Source organism: Tasmannia lanceolata, unplaced genomic scaffold, assembly GCF_043159265.1.
Source record: "Tasmannia lanceolata isolate RefF3 unplaced genomic scaffold, GAP_Taslan_0.1 ptg000023l, whole genome shotgun sequence".
NCBI lineage: Eukaryota > Viridiplantae > Streptophyta > Magnoliopsida > Canellales > Winteraceae > Tasmannia > Tasmannia lanceolata.
Genome location: NW_027518700.1, coordinates 13,430,194 through 13,445,048, shown reverse-complemented (window position 1 = coordinate 13,445,048; position 14,855 = coordinate 13,430,194). Strand labels below are relative to the sequence as shown.

The 14,855-nt window shown below is 40.3% G+C and overlaps 1 pseudogene; it reads left to right on the top strand.

The window, feature by feature from the left end:
- The window catches only part of LOC143855812 (disease resistance protein RPS2-like), a 41,529-nt pseudogene that overhangs the window by 12,226 nt on the left and 14,448 nt on the right, over positions 1-14,855 (top strand).

Here is a 14,855-nt window from a genome sequence, read left to right as displayed (position 1 = left end):
TTAGATCGCTCCTCTTCTATACATCGATGTTCTTTATCATCTTTGATATGTTACTCACGCCGAATACTCTGTACGCCTGCTTGAACTCTTCGCTCTTATCTACTGGGAAGTATGGAGCCAATAGGCAATTCAACTCACACTTCTTCCTCTGATGTTTGCATGAGGAACATCATGGCCTATTAGTCAACATCTTAACACAAAGAATTAAACCCACCAAAACCGGTTTTGTTCTCAGTCTATCTAACAATTGTTTATCAAAGAAATCTTTGGAAACAATGAAAAACAAACAGAAAATAAAGAGAGTAGTCTTGTGCACTGGGACGAAAAGGAGGAGAAAGATAAATAAGGGTTTATGAGAAAAGTTTGATATGAGTACGGGCTTTATAGGTACTTCATAATAAACGAAATTCTAAAGAGGATAGGACATTCGAGAAAAGTCTCATCTTTCCTTGCGTAAACCAATTTGGTGCCCTTGCTGTGTGATTGATTTAGGCAAAAGGCATTTCGTGGCTAGTCTATCCATGTCAGACCAGTCCCCTCGTGAATGGGACAAAAGCTTTTGTCCCATTCACGAGGGGACTGGTCTGACATGCTACATACCAGCCGTGAAATGCCTTTTCCGATGGATGCTAGCAAATCCCTAATAATTAAAGAAAAGATTAGCTGGATTTGTGCAATTATTAAAACATGGTTATGTGTTGATAAAAGTCGAAATCCACACCTGTATCGATAAAGAAGGACTTTTATCGAAACACACACTTGATATCATTTCCCTTTTTTTTTTTTAATAAAATCCATGCTTCTTACCCCCACGAAAAGAAAATGAACTATTATGGGGCCTTGATCCGAGGAAAAATTCAAAGGGAAAAAAAGTGCTGATATCATTTCAATTTTTTTTAATAAAATCCATACTTCTTACCCCCAAGAAAAGAAAATGAACTATTATGGGCCTTGATCCGAGGAAAAATTCAAGGGAAAAAACAAGTCCTGATATCATTTCCCTTTTTTTTTAAAAATCCATACATCTTACCCCCAAGAAAGAAAATAAACTATTATGGGCCTTGATCCGAGGAAAAATTCAAGGGAAAAAACAAGTCCGGGTCTAGTAGGTGTGAAATTTTCTTAAAAAAAGGTACGAAATTTTCGATTTTGAACAAAAGAAAATACATATAAAATGATTTAGCTGTAAACTGGAGAACTCATTTTCTAGAAAATATTTTTCCTAAGAAACCTTTTTCCGCCATATAGATGGCCCCCAAGACTCCATCTAGAAAGTGACCGCCCACAGATAAATCAGGGAGAACAGAGGGATTTCCCCATGCCATGTCCGACCCCATAAACAGTGAGGGGCAATAGGGATAGTGACCACTGGGTGAGGAGTGTAAGAAAAGGTTTCCCCTAGTCAAAATACAGTTTATTTTGGTAAAAATTACCAATGGGTGACACAAAAATGAAGAAATTGTAAACAAGACCCATTTCGTTAAATTTGCTTCATGTATTCAATTCGTTTATTACAAAAAAATTTAAGTACATCAAAAAATATGTAGCCATCCATTCATGTATTACATCATATATTTCTTTTTCTTTTTTGAAATAGCACATGAGATTTTTCTTATACAACCAATTGTCTTACAAAAAGGGAATGAAGCCATCCATACATTATCTCCAGAACACACCCTAATATACAAACTGCTTAAACTGTAAACAAGATGAATAAAAAAACAGGAATGAAAAATTGGTGCAAAACCTTAAAAAAAAAAAAAAAAAAAAAAAAAAACCTAGGTACAAAGAGATAGATGGTAAGAACTCAACTTTCAAGTTTTCAAGACTTGCCAGCAACAATGATGGCTGACTGAGGAGGAAGATGACTAGTAGGGTACAAAAGAAAAAGGTGAAAATGGAAAAGTAAAAGAAGTGGGGAGACGGAAAAATACAAGGTGAAAACGTGTGGTAAATGCCAAAGGGCATTTTCGTCCAGCTAATACTGACAAGACCTCTTTCGTCCCTGGTTGATAATTTCATAAAAGCATGGGTCATGTTGACAATTACGTCATTTTTTGTCCCTCATGGGTAATTGTTCCTTTTTTTTGGTTATAGATATTGGCACTAACTTGTTTGAATAATTGCACAAACTCAACTTGTCTTTTCCTTTTAAAGGGATTCAAGAGCTTTTTGGGAACTGTAATATTTTCCAGAAGCAAGATTTGCGACCAATTAAAGCGGGAGATTTAAGATAGAGGCCTGTAGAGGCTTACCTTTGACAGCTGTTTAAATAATAAAAGACAAGATGAGCTACAGCCGTATCAAAACACGGTAGTGCTAGACTCTATTTTCCCCTTTTTTTAGCCACTTCTCACCCTCTCCTCCTCTCCTCCTCTCCTCACTCATACCCTCTCAAGTCTCTCCTTCTCCCCCGCCCTCCCTACTAGTCTCACCACTTAATAAACTAATATTTTCCTTGAAAAGAAATTCATGGGAGCCAAACATGGCCTTGCTTGCAAATTACTCTCAACACTTGATAAACTAATATTCCTTGAAAAGAAATTCATGGTTGCCAAAGAAATTCACCACTCCACATAGGATTCCTTTTCTTTTCCACTCTATTGACTTCTTTTTTGTCTTGTTGTATCTAAAAATCTCCACTCTCATATGTTGGCTGGAGATGGTGGGGTCCACCGCATCAAAACATTAGTGTAAAATGGTGGGCCCTACACTAATGCATTGGTTTGGATGGAGATGGTGGGCCCCACGCACCAAAGAATTCAATGCCCCTGATTGCCACAAACACTGACATGGGGTGTTCCTGGTGATCAAAAGAGTAAGATATATCATTTCCCTTCTTTAATAAAATCCATACTTCTTTCCCCGAAGAAAAGAAAATGAACCATTATGGACCTTGATCTGAGGAAAACTTTAAGGGAAAAAACAAGTCAGGGTCTAGCAGGGTTGAAATTTTCTTTAAAATATAGGAAATTTTCGATTTTGAAGAAAAGGAAATACATAAAAAATGATTTAGCTGTACACTGGAGACCTCATTTTCTAGGAAATATTTTTCATAAGAAACTTTTTTCCGCCATATAGATGGCCCCTAAGACTCCATCCAGAAAGAGCTACCCCACTCCGACCCCAATAAACGGTGAAAAACAATGGGAAAAAGTAGGGCTGCAACTCGGGTCGGGCAAGTCAGGTTGGGTCGGGTCGGGTTTTTTTTCGGAAAACCCACGATTCTTAAACCCGGCCCTACCCATGATGAATCTCGGGTCGGTTCGGGTCGGATCGGGTTTTTTCACGTTGACGCAATTTTTTAAGGAAAATTCTTGTTTGGCAAGGCAACAACTCATAGAAGCAGAAATTACACTCACATTACACTTGAATCAAACAATGATGTAATTACACTCACATCACACTTGAATCAAACAATGCTGTAACTAAACAATGTTGTAATTACAATCAAACAATGCTGAATCAAACACTTGAATCAACTCAACTCTTAGAAGCAGAAATTAAACTCACATACAGTAACAGTGGGTGTGTGGGTTTTCACTTTTAACATTTAACTAACAATAGAAAAAAATGTACGTACTATAACTTATGTAACTCGGGTCGGGTCGGGCCCCTTCGAACCCGGCTCGACCCGAGATTCATGCGGGCTTTTGAATGCTCAACCCGGCTCAACCCGAAACCCATGAAATCTGAACCCAACCCAGGCTATTTTCGGGTCGGGTCGATGAGGGTCGGGTAAAACCCGGCTCGAGTTGCAGCCCTAGGAAAAAGCTCTAGTCAAAATACAATTTATTTTGGGCACCGATATTAGCACTAACTTGATTTAATAAAAGACAAGATAAAGAACTTCGAGAGCTTTTTGGCTCTGTTCACTTGTTTTCTCGGGAAAGGAAAAGAAAAGGTTTCCCGGGAATCTGACGTGGCATTAGGAAAAGAAATCTAGGGAAATTGTGTAGGAAAAGGTTTCCTGCGCCTGTTCACATGCGCAGGAACTATGCAGGAAAAAGGTTTCCCGAGAAACTGCTTGCCCACTCTTTTTCACTAGTTTTCCTGGGGAAGCAAATCCGACCAAAATAGTGGGATTTGGTTTCCCACACTTGTGAGAAAAGAGACATTTCCACATCATTTTTGGTAATTTCCATGTCATTAGTTGACATTTCCCACCTAGGCTTGTTACTTTCTCAGGAAAGCAAGTGAACACCAGAATTTTGTCTTGTCAAGGTCTTGTCAAGGAAACAAGAGGCTGTTTTCCAGGGATTTGCTTTCCCGGGAACACAAGTGAACAGAGCCTTTGGGAACCGTAATATTTCCAGATGCAAGATTTGCGACCGATTAAAAAGAGAGAGATTCAAGATAGAGGCCTGTAGAGGCTTACCTTTGACAGCTGTTTTAATAATAAAAGACAAGATAAATTAGTGCTTTATCAAAACATGGTAGTGCTGGTCTTTATTTTTTTAGCCACTTCTCACCTCTCCTCACTCACATCCTCTCATGTCTCTCCTTCTCCCGCCCTCCCTGCCATGCTCACCACTTGATAAACTAATATTTTCTTTGAAAAGAAATTCAAAGTAGCCAAACATGGCATTGCTTGCAAATCACTCTCAGCACTTGATAAACTAATATTCCTTGAAAAGAAATTGATGGTTGTCAAAGAACTTGACCACTCCACATGGCATTCCTTTTCTTTTCCACTCTATTGACTTCTTTTTTGTCTTGTTGTATCTAAAAAACTACCACTCTTTTTTGGGTTGCCGGTGCATATGGATTTTTAATAGAAAGGTATTTCATGTGAACACTTTATAAACTGCCTGTCACCTCTAGAATTTGTATGGTGCAGGATTTCTAACCATACAAAGTTACAAACCATGCCCTAAGTATTTGAAATTTGCATTCAGTCCCTTTTCCACGATAAGCGAGATCCATATTCCCACTATTCTAGTCACAAACCAAGCAACCCCTGAAGGAACAAGGAATACGTCCAGCCAACCTCAACGGTAATAGTACAATGAGGCAGGCCACTATTACATAGTGATTCCAACTTATGATCAATCAAAATCGTTCACCTAGCTGGCCCAACCTTCGGTCTTTAACAAATTTAAGAGGATGCCGATCAGATGATCCTAATCGTCCAATCAATAGTTAGAGACTTAGGATTATCCGATTCGTATGATTTTTGGGCTGTTGGACCCCATACTTGATGCCCATCTATGGATCTACCAAAGGTGGAGCCCACTAATGTATTACAATGAGTTCGATCTCTACTCTAGCATCCTTGATCTACAGTTGAAACATGAAAAACCAAAGAGATAAAATATAGATTAAGTGTAGAAATTAAGGAGAATATACCGCACGTATCCTTTTGTGTACATGTAGAAACCTGGGGAGTCTCAGATTTTCCATTCCCATATTGAATTTGCCCAGGCGTTGCATCTCCACTAACCCAGGTCAATCTCATCTGCAGTAATTCTATTAAACTGTGAAAAATTTTTGAAGTGAAGAAACTACAAGCTATAGCGTATGTCCTGTTGGAGCTGTTTGGCAGATAACCCCAGAATGAACCTAATTCATGTCTTCCACACTCATATGTTGGGTGGAGATGGTGGGGTCCACCGCATCAAAACAATGGTGCAAAATGGTGAGCCCTACACTAATGCATTGGTTTGGATGGAGATGGTGGGCCCCACCCACCAAAGAATGAGGTGTAAAATGGGGGGCCATCCCATAAAATGAGTTACACATTAAAGTAAGATGTTTAAAGTTGTTGGGGGCCCTCCCAATTATAATTGCTCCCAAACACAGGACTCTTCAACTTGTTTTTCTGTTGGAAGCAAAAAGGAAAAAGGGAAATGTTATCAGCACTACTGTATTTTGATGATCGCCTCCTCAAGTTATTAAAAGTACGGTATGAGCCGCACCATAGGATGATCCAAACCGTCCATTAGATGGGCCAAAGTCTAAATAGGTTGTGCCCTAAAAATCATTTCCATAAGTTGATCCTAACCCTCCGATCTGAAAGTTAGTGGTTGGTCCTAACCCTCAATAGAACGGAGGGTTAGTAATAACCTATGCGAATGATTTTTGGGGCACAACCTATTTAGGCTGTGGCTCATCTAATGGACGGTTTGGATCATCCTGTGGTGCGGGCCATACCGTACTTTTAATAAAGGGAGAAGTGCGATCATCAAAATACAGGTGCTGATAACATTTCCCAAATAATGCTGATGATTTTCCATAAAATGGAAGAGAGATCTCAACTCAACTCAGCAAAGCCTTCCATAGTAGGGCTGCAACAGGGTCGGGTTGGGTCGGGTTTTTCAAAACTCTAGCCCAACCCTGGATCCTATCATCTCAGCCCTAACCCGTCCAGACCCTGAGCCAGGGCCGAAAAACCTCAACCCATTGCCCGCCCTATAGGGCTCATTGCTGGCCCTGGCCCACCTGATTGGCCAGGGCCGAAAAACCTCAACCCATTGCCTACCCTACAGAGCTTAGTGCTGGCCCTGGCCTGCCCTGATTGGCCCTGATTGGGCAGGGGCCGGCCCTAATTGACCCTAGTACAAATACCTGTTAAGAGTGCCAAAAATAAAGCAACCACTTATCATATAGAACAAAATGATCAATAACCAGAGAAAGTGAACAAAATAAGACAATATGAATTCAACAACATGACGGGCAACAGAGACAATTAATAATAATAATCTAAAGAAACATCAATCCAAGATAATAGAAAACATTAGCAAAAGAAACATGCACAGATGGTTCAATTCTATAATAGAAAACGTAGGGTCGGGCCGGGTCAGGGTACTTGAGGCATTAACCCTGAACCCGACCCGACCTGAGTCAGGGTCTAAAAAAATGAACCCTGACTCGCCCTCAGGGTTGGAAAATCCAGCCCTGACCTATTCGGGCTCAGGGCGGGTCGGGGCTGACAGGACCAAACTTGCACCCCTATTCCATAGGATAGTGGGGAAATAATGGAAGAGAGATAGTGGAGAAATAATGTTTGTGACTTGGTGATATGTCACTTTCTGGATTTGCTTTTGTAACCATAGTTTTAAATTTCGGTTTCGCTACCGGTTTCTGACCCCACAGGTCGAAATTTCAAAATTTCGGCCCAAATCCAGAGAAACAAAGAAAAAACTATTTTATTTTATACAAAATTTTGGTAATTTCGGTCGAAATTTCGGTAAAATATTACAAGTTTAAAACCCACTTTCTCTTCTATAATTGGGATTTTTACTGATTAGTCCCTACATGGCAAAATAATTGCTTATTAGTCCCTAAGAAAAGCATATTAGCTGAACAATCCTACTTTTAAAAAATATTTGCTAAAAGGTCCCTAAAACTCACGAACTTAAATTTTCTCGGTTAAAAATTTTAAAATGGCAAATTTACCCCCAAACCCATTTAATCAGTTTTAGCGTTTTTTTTTATTTCCCTTCCAATATTTTTGAAAAAAAAAAAACTAGGAGATAAGCAACAATATTATGTCTTCCAATATTCTCGTCAAAAAACCGTCAACAAAAAAATCATTTTAGGAATTAAATAAATTGAAAATCCCTCTATAATAAATTAAATAGGGTCGGTTTGAGTTATCTTTTCTTCATAGATAAATAAAGTAAGAAATTTTAGGAATATTTTCGTTTCTAACTTTTCTAAGAAATTCCTATCTTGGTTGGATTGCAAGAAAATATCTCTGATGGAAAATTATTTCTATGGAAAATTTTTTCATTGAGGAATTATGTTTGATTAATTTAGGAAAAAACAAAATTTCGGACAAAATAAAATACCATTTTAGGGGTTTATGTAATTTCGGTGTCGGTCTCCACCGAAATTTCGGACGAAACAAATGTGTATGTTCCCATTTATTGAGAGAATAAAATCACAGCCTAGGATTCCTTGTTTGGGCCCCACCACTACATGTGAAGTGCTGCACCAAAAATGAGAGATGTGGATCAAAACTCCCCACATTCTGAGTGGGCAGATGCTGTTCTTTTCCACACTTCTTTTTTGTTTTGTTATATTTGTCGAACTACCAGTTACTTCACAAGCTTTAGTTGTTAGAGTTTGTGTTATTTGATCATTTATACTTCAACACTCCCCCTCACGTGTGGGGCCTCTTTTTTGGATCGGCCATACACATGGATTTTTAATATAAGGGAGTTGCTAGGTTTTGAACTCAAGACCTGCCGTGAGGCAATTGCTCTGATACCATGTCAAATTACCAATTACTCCAAAAGCTTAAGTCGAAAAAAGCTCAACCTGTTAGAGTTGGTGTTATTTGTGTTCGAGAAAATTGAATATTGGATCTAGAACATAAATGATAATAAGATAAAAAATATACTTCAAAGCGCGTCAATGCTTTCCTTAAGACGATATTCGCACCCCATCAATACTGTGCAAAGGGGGCCACGAACTCGCCTCCAAGATACAATGAAGGCCGGTTCCAAACCGAATGCTTGATGACATTCTACACTAAACGGCACCAAACCTAAATCACCTTCAGATTTGTCAAGTATTTGAGACCCAAGTGTTTGTTTCTGCATAATAACTAAACACTCGACGAAGTTCCAAAAACAGAGAGTAGAAAGTAATGTACTAAACACTTGACGAAGATTTGTCAAGTATTTGAGACACAAGTGTTTGTTTCTGCATAAAAACTAAACACTTGACAAAGTTCCAAAAAAGATAGTAGAAAATAATGTAATAGGGGATTTAAGGGAGTAATATTGCTTAATCGAACCGTCTTGAACGGGCATTTTGTAGTGTTTTTATAGTCTCTCGCAGGTCCATTCAATGGCTAGGACCTAGTGAGTAATGAAATAAAGAAGAGATGTGTGTAAAGCTATATAAGCCCATCTCTTTCGTTCTCCACTTCCTATGTGGGACTATCATTTTGCACTACACTTCTACAATCTCTACAAAAAGCAAGTTATTCTAAAAGAAAAGTTTTTCTTTTCCAAAACACACTTAGAAAATATTTTCCAAATGCTCTATTTTGACTCAAAAACTATGATTTTGAAAATCAAAATCCAACAATTTGATCATTTATAGGTCAACAGCTTTAACTCATTGAGGAAGTGCAAGCTCCAAACAAGTTTATTGGCGACCTTCATTGGTCTCTCCACCTTTCATTCACAATATAGCCAACTATGGCAGTTGTGGCTCAAGTTGCTGGCCAGGTCGTGGGTCTAATTCTGAGTTTGTGCACCCCAATGCATGGGTGTAAAATTATGGACCTCACCTTATCAGAACATGTGTTGTAAAATGATGGGCCCCACCAATGCTATGCATAAGGTGTGGAAAAAAAATCTACCATAGAAAAAATTCCATTAAAAATTCTACATGGAAATCATTTCCCTAAAAAGGGAAATGATTTCAGCGCTCAAGTGTTTTGATAAACATGCGCTCCACTTGTTTGTCGTGTAGTATTTAAAAGGATGTCACAGGATATTACGGTTCTCAAAAAGCTCTTAAAACCCTTTAAATACTACACGAAAAACAAGTGGAGCGCATGTTTATCAAAACACTTGAGCGCTGAAATCATTTCCCTAAAAGAATTTCTTGGAAGATGAGGTAAAAAAATAGAGGGCCCCAACCTTTGCATGGGTTTTGCGGAAGATGGTGGGACCCGCCCATCAACACATGAGGTTTGAAATGGTGGCCTAACCGCCAAAAAAGAAGAAGGAACAATTACCAATGGGGGACAAAAATTAGGCGGAATTATCAAGAGGACCCATGCTTTTTTGAAATTATGAACGAGGGACAAAAGAGGTCTTGTCAGTAAAAACTGGACGAAAATGCCCTTTTCTTAAGCAACAAGTTTTGCTTTTCCACTTTTCCCTCCTCTCTCTTCTTTCCCTCTTTTTTTTTTACTTTCCATTTTCAACTTTATTTTTTTAGCCTACCAGTCATCTTCTTCATCGTTTAGCCACCTTTGGAGGCGAGAAAGCTCGAAAACTTGAAACGTGAGTTCATTGCCACCTATTTCTCTGTATCTAGGTTTTGTTTTTGATTTATTTTAGGGTTTTGCATTTCTCCTTCTCCCTTTCAATGGCAGATGAGGAAGATGAATCGTAGGGCAGACAGAAAAAAAAAGTGAAAATGAATGAGTGAAAAAAAAAATAGAAAGTAAAAACGTGTTCATAAGGGACTTGATAAGCTCACTCAGAAATTCGTAACCCCATTTTGATATTGGATAACTCCAATCCCAGAGGCTTGAAAAGTCCCTTCCAAAACTCCAGTACCCTCGGCCAATTTTAAGGGACTTGATAAGCCCATTCGTAAATGGGTAACCCCATTTTGATACTAGATAACTCCAATCCCAATGACTTGAAAACCCTCTTATGAAACACCAGTACCCAAGCCCAATTTTCAGGGACTTGATAAGCCCATTCGGAAATTGGTAACCCCATTTTGATAATAGATAACCCCAATCCCATAGACTTGAAAACCCCCTTCCAAAACTCCAGTACCCTCGACCAATTTTCAGGGACTTGATAACCTCATTTTTATACTAGATAACCCCAATCCCAGAGACTTGAAAACCCCATTCCAAAACTCCAGTAACCTCAACCAATTTTCAGGCACTTGATAAGCCCATTACAACTTCAAGAATCCCCAAACTACTTCCTCGACCCAAAGATGGCTCGAGGAAGTGGAGGGCAATATGCTAGGGGTAAAATCGGCACTTACCGTGGATGAATGACACGTGACACTTCCGATTAATTAGAAACCGACCAACTGATTTTAGATAGGAAAGATGATAAAATCTTATCCTCCCCTAATAAATAGCAACGTTCATAATTGGCAAACCGCCCCTCAAAGAGGCAATATGCCTTAAGGCGGTGGCTTTCCAAATAAAAGTGTCACATAGTAGTAACTTGCTTGTACAGGGAAACAAGATATCTATTAAAAATATATATAAACTTATCTCCCAGGGAAGTCGATCAATTAGGAAAAACTGCTAAAAACAGCAAGATTCTAACTATTATGGACTCTATTCTCCATGAAAAGGGACCCTCACCTTCATAATGGAACTACGTGAGACTTGATCCTCAATAAAGAGGTACGTAGGCAACTTGGGAAGACCAAGTTCAGTCACAATCATCTCCCCCTCTTCTTCGTTGGTAATACTTCTGCACTTCATCTTCTTCCCTTCAATTCCCCCGTGATTCCGATTTCTAGCTTAAATATTGAAGTATTATAATCCTGGTTCTACTAACATCTAATCTGCGAGTATAAGTTATTTACATAATCAACTCTACGACTCCTAGATCGTGTAGAGCGGATTTCGGCATCATCAGGACCCATCCCATAAAATGAGTAAAAATAGTGGGTCCTACCCTATGCATGGTTTGGGTGACGATGGTGGTGGCATCCATAAAATGTTTGTCGTAAAAGCAAAAAGTAATTTATGCAAGAGAGAGAGAGAGAGATGAGAAGCATGAAACATCAAATCCTAGAGCTTGTATGGCAAAACGGAATTAATAGGGAGTGACCGGAGAGAGGGTGGGGAGAGGATTGTGATTATCCGAGAGAGAGAGAGAGAGAGAGAGAGAGAGACTTTGATGTGGTGATTTGGGTAACTGTATCCAAGGATCTGAATATAGAAAGGACCCAACTAGCCATTGGAAGCAAATTGGGTTTGCGTTTTGGTGGTGATGAAGATCAAGAGTCGAGAGGAAGGAAAATCTTTGCAAGATTGAAGAACTCGAGGTATCTGTTGATGTTGGACGATCTTTGGGAGGAAATTATCTTGGATGATGTCGGAATTCCAAAGCCAGATAAGGAAAATAAATGCAAAATCGTGATGAGTACTCGTTTCCTTCGAGTATCTAATGCCATGGACATTGATATGCAGTTTAAAGTTAAAACACTTGGGGGCGAGGAAGCTTGGAATTTGTTCCATGAGAAAACAGGGGAGGTAGTGCTTTTGCCGGACATCCAAGCCTTGGTGGTCGAGGTTGTGAAAGAGTGTGGTGGTTTACCTCTGGCAATTATCACTGTAGGGAGAGCTATGTGAGGAAAGGAAAGGAAAAAGGTGTGGCTGGATGCTTTAAGGGCATTGAAGGAATCGGCGGTCCCAGAAATTGAAGGTATGGAGCCTAAAGTTTTTCGATCTTTGAAACTCAGTTATGACTGCTTAGAGGAAGATAACAGCAAACCCTGCTTCTTGTATTGTGCACTATGTCCAGAAGATACTTGGATATATGTACCTGAGCTGGTAAAATATTGGACAATGGACGGATTTGCAAATAATGTTGATAACTTGGAGGATGCATCAAATAAAGGGCACCGCATCATTGAAAGATTAAAGGACGCTTGTCTCTTGGAGGTGTTGGGTGAAAATTATGTCAAAATGCACGACTTGATCCGTGACTTGGCAATATGGATCACATAATCGTCAATGAAAGAAGGCCCAAAATTCCTGGTAAAAGCTGGGATGGGACTAAAGGAGGCACCCAAAGAAAATATGTGGGAAGGGGTTGAGAGGGTTTCATTGATGAGAAACCAAATAGAAAGGCTTCCAACTATGCCAAATTGCCCTACTTTGGTGTCCTTATTCCTCCAACGAAACAATGTCTTAAGGACCATCCCAAGTAGCTTCTTTGAACTTATGCCACAGCTTAGGGTTCTTGATCTTAGTTACACCCATATTGAATCACTTCCAATGTCCTTATCGTCATTGGTGAATCTACGTGCAATCATTTTAATATATTGTGGCTCTTTGATAGAGGTACCACCATTGGGACATCTAAAACAACTACAATTTCTAAATCTCAGAGATTCTAAAAGCATTCAAGAACTACCTCAAGGCATTGAAGAATTGGTTAATCTTAAGAGTTTGAATTTATCATATTTGTGTAGTGTGACAACAATTCCATACACAACGATATGTAGTTTATCCAGTCTAGAGGAGCTAAGCATGATCAGGACACCTATAAAATGGGCAAAGGAAGGAGCGCTAGATGATGTGAACGAAGGCACTGGTTATAGCTTAGCAGAGCTAGCAATGTTAACACACCTGTACTCACTTGATATCACAGTAACGGATATTGATTGTCTTTCTCAAGATTCTTTCCATCGACGACAACTTTCAAGTCTGAGGAAATTCAATTTTCAATTTGGCAAAAGAAGTATGGATCTGATTGAAGTACCGCATGGCGATAAAAAATTGTGCGTCAATGGATGTGAGTATTTCCCTCCTTGTTGTAAGATAATACAAGAGTACGCAGAAAGCATAGGTATTTATGCATGTAATGGTCTAAAACGAGGAATTTCTGAAATAGCAGGCCATTCTCTGACCTTAAGAAACCTTAGTATTGCTGATTGTCCTCAAGTGGATTGCATTATAGACAACGGAGACGTAGGACACAATATTGAGTGGATGCATCTCTCTAGGTTACCAAATCTGAAGAAGCTAATTATGGGACATGGAATTCTAAGTCTTCGACAATTGAAAACATTGCTTATTGATTCCTGTGAACAGTTGAGTGGTACTCTCTTCTCCTCTAACTTTGTACATCAACTGGATAAGTTGGAGAATCTTACCATCTGTGATTGTGATAAAATTGAGGAAATTATAGAAGAGGGGGATAGCTTGCTAGTTCTCAACAATGCACTCCCAAGTTTACGCCGCCTACAGCTTCGCCAATTAAATGGATTAAGAAGCATTTGTTAGACCGAAAATCGGTAACAGGTACAGCAGTGACGTAAGAGCTGAGCTGGGACCAGAGGAGCTAAGTCCTGAGGGACCGGGGTGAAGTGGAATGAAGTGACTGAGTCCTGCTGAGAGAGCTGAGTCCTGCGCAAAGGCAAGCGAGGTCAGAAGACCAACCCGGGCGTTACTCCAGACAGGCCCTTCGACACTCAAGTCAGTTTATGAGCAAGAGTGCAGAGCTTAGTTCGAGAGTTTTGGGTGGAGAGAAGGTTTTTCATTACCCTTGGTTTGAGCTTTGAACTCCCTTTTATAGAGGGAAACGTGGTGACGTGGGATGACCTGTGCGAGGACAGGTGGCGGCCTGCTATAGGCTCGAGCTCACCTACTCCCAGGACAGGTGGCGGGACAGGTGGTGACCTATTAGAGGCTAGAGCTCACCTACTCCCAGGACAGGTGGCGGGACAGGTGGCGACCTGTTAGAGGCTGGAGCTCACCTACTCCCAGGACAGGTGGCGGGACAGGTGGCGGCCTGTGATAGGCTTGCGTTTTTGCACCCCATCAGTTGCCCCCCAGTTCTCCAAGTCGTTGTAGTGACTTGGGGAAGTGTGGTGAATTACATTCCTGAATGGGAGGTGAGTCCGAAAATCTGTTGGAAATGAGTCCGGAAATCTTCTGGAAATGAGTCCGGAAATCTGCTGGAAATGAGTCCGGAGATGAGTCCGGAAATCTGTCCGGAAATGAGTCCGAAAATCTGTTGGAAATGAGTCCGGAGATCTGTCCGGAAATCTGTCCGGAAATGAGTCCGGAAGTCTGTTGGAAATGAGTCCGGAGATGAGTCCGGAAATCGGTCCGGAAATGAGTCCGGAAGTCTGTCCGGAAATGAGTCCGGCTTGGGCCGGACTGGCTTCTAACGACGCGCCATATCCAGTCTGAAAATGAGTCCAGAAATCTGTCTGGAAATGAGTCCGGCTTGGGCCGGACTGGCAACACGCCATATCCAGTCCGGAAATCTGTCCGGCCTGGAAGTGAGTCCGGCTTGGGCCGGACTGGCATTTAATAATGCGTTATATCCAGTCCGGCTTGGGCCGGACTGACTTTTGTCGTTTTGTGAAACGCGTCATATCAAGTCTGGCTTGGGCCGGACTGACTTTTGTCGTTTTGTGAAACGCGTCATATCCAGTCCGGCTTG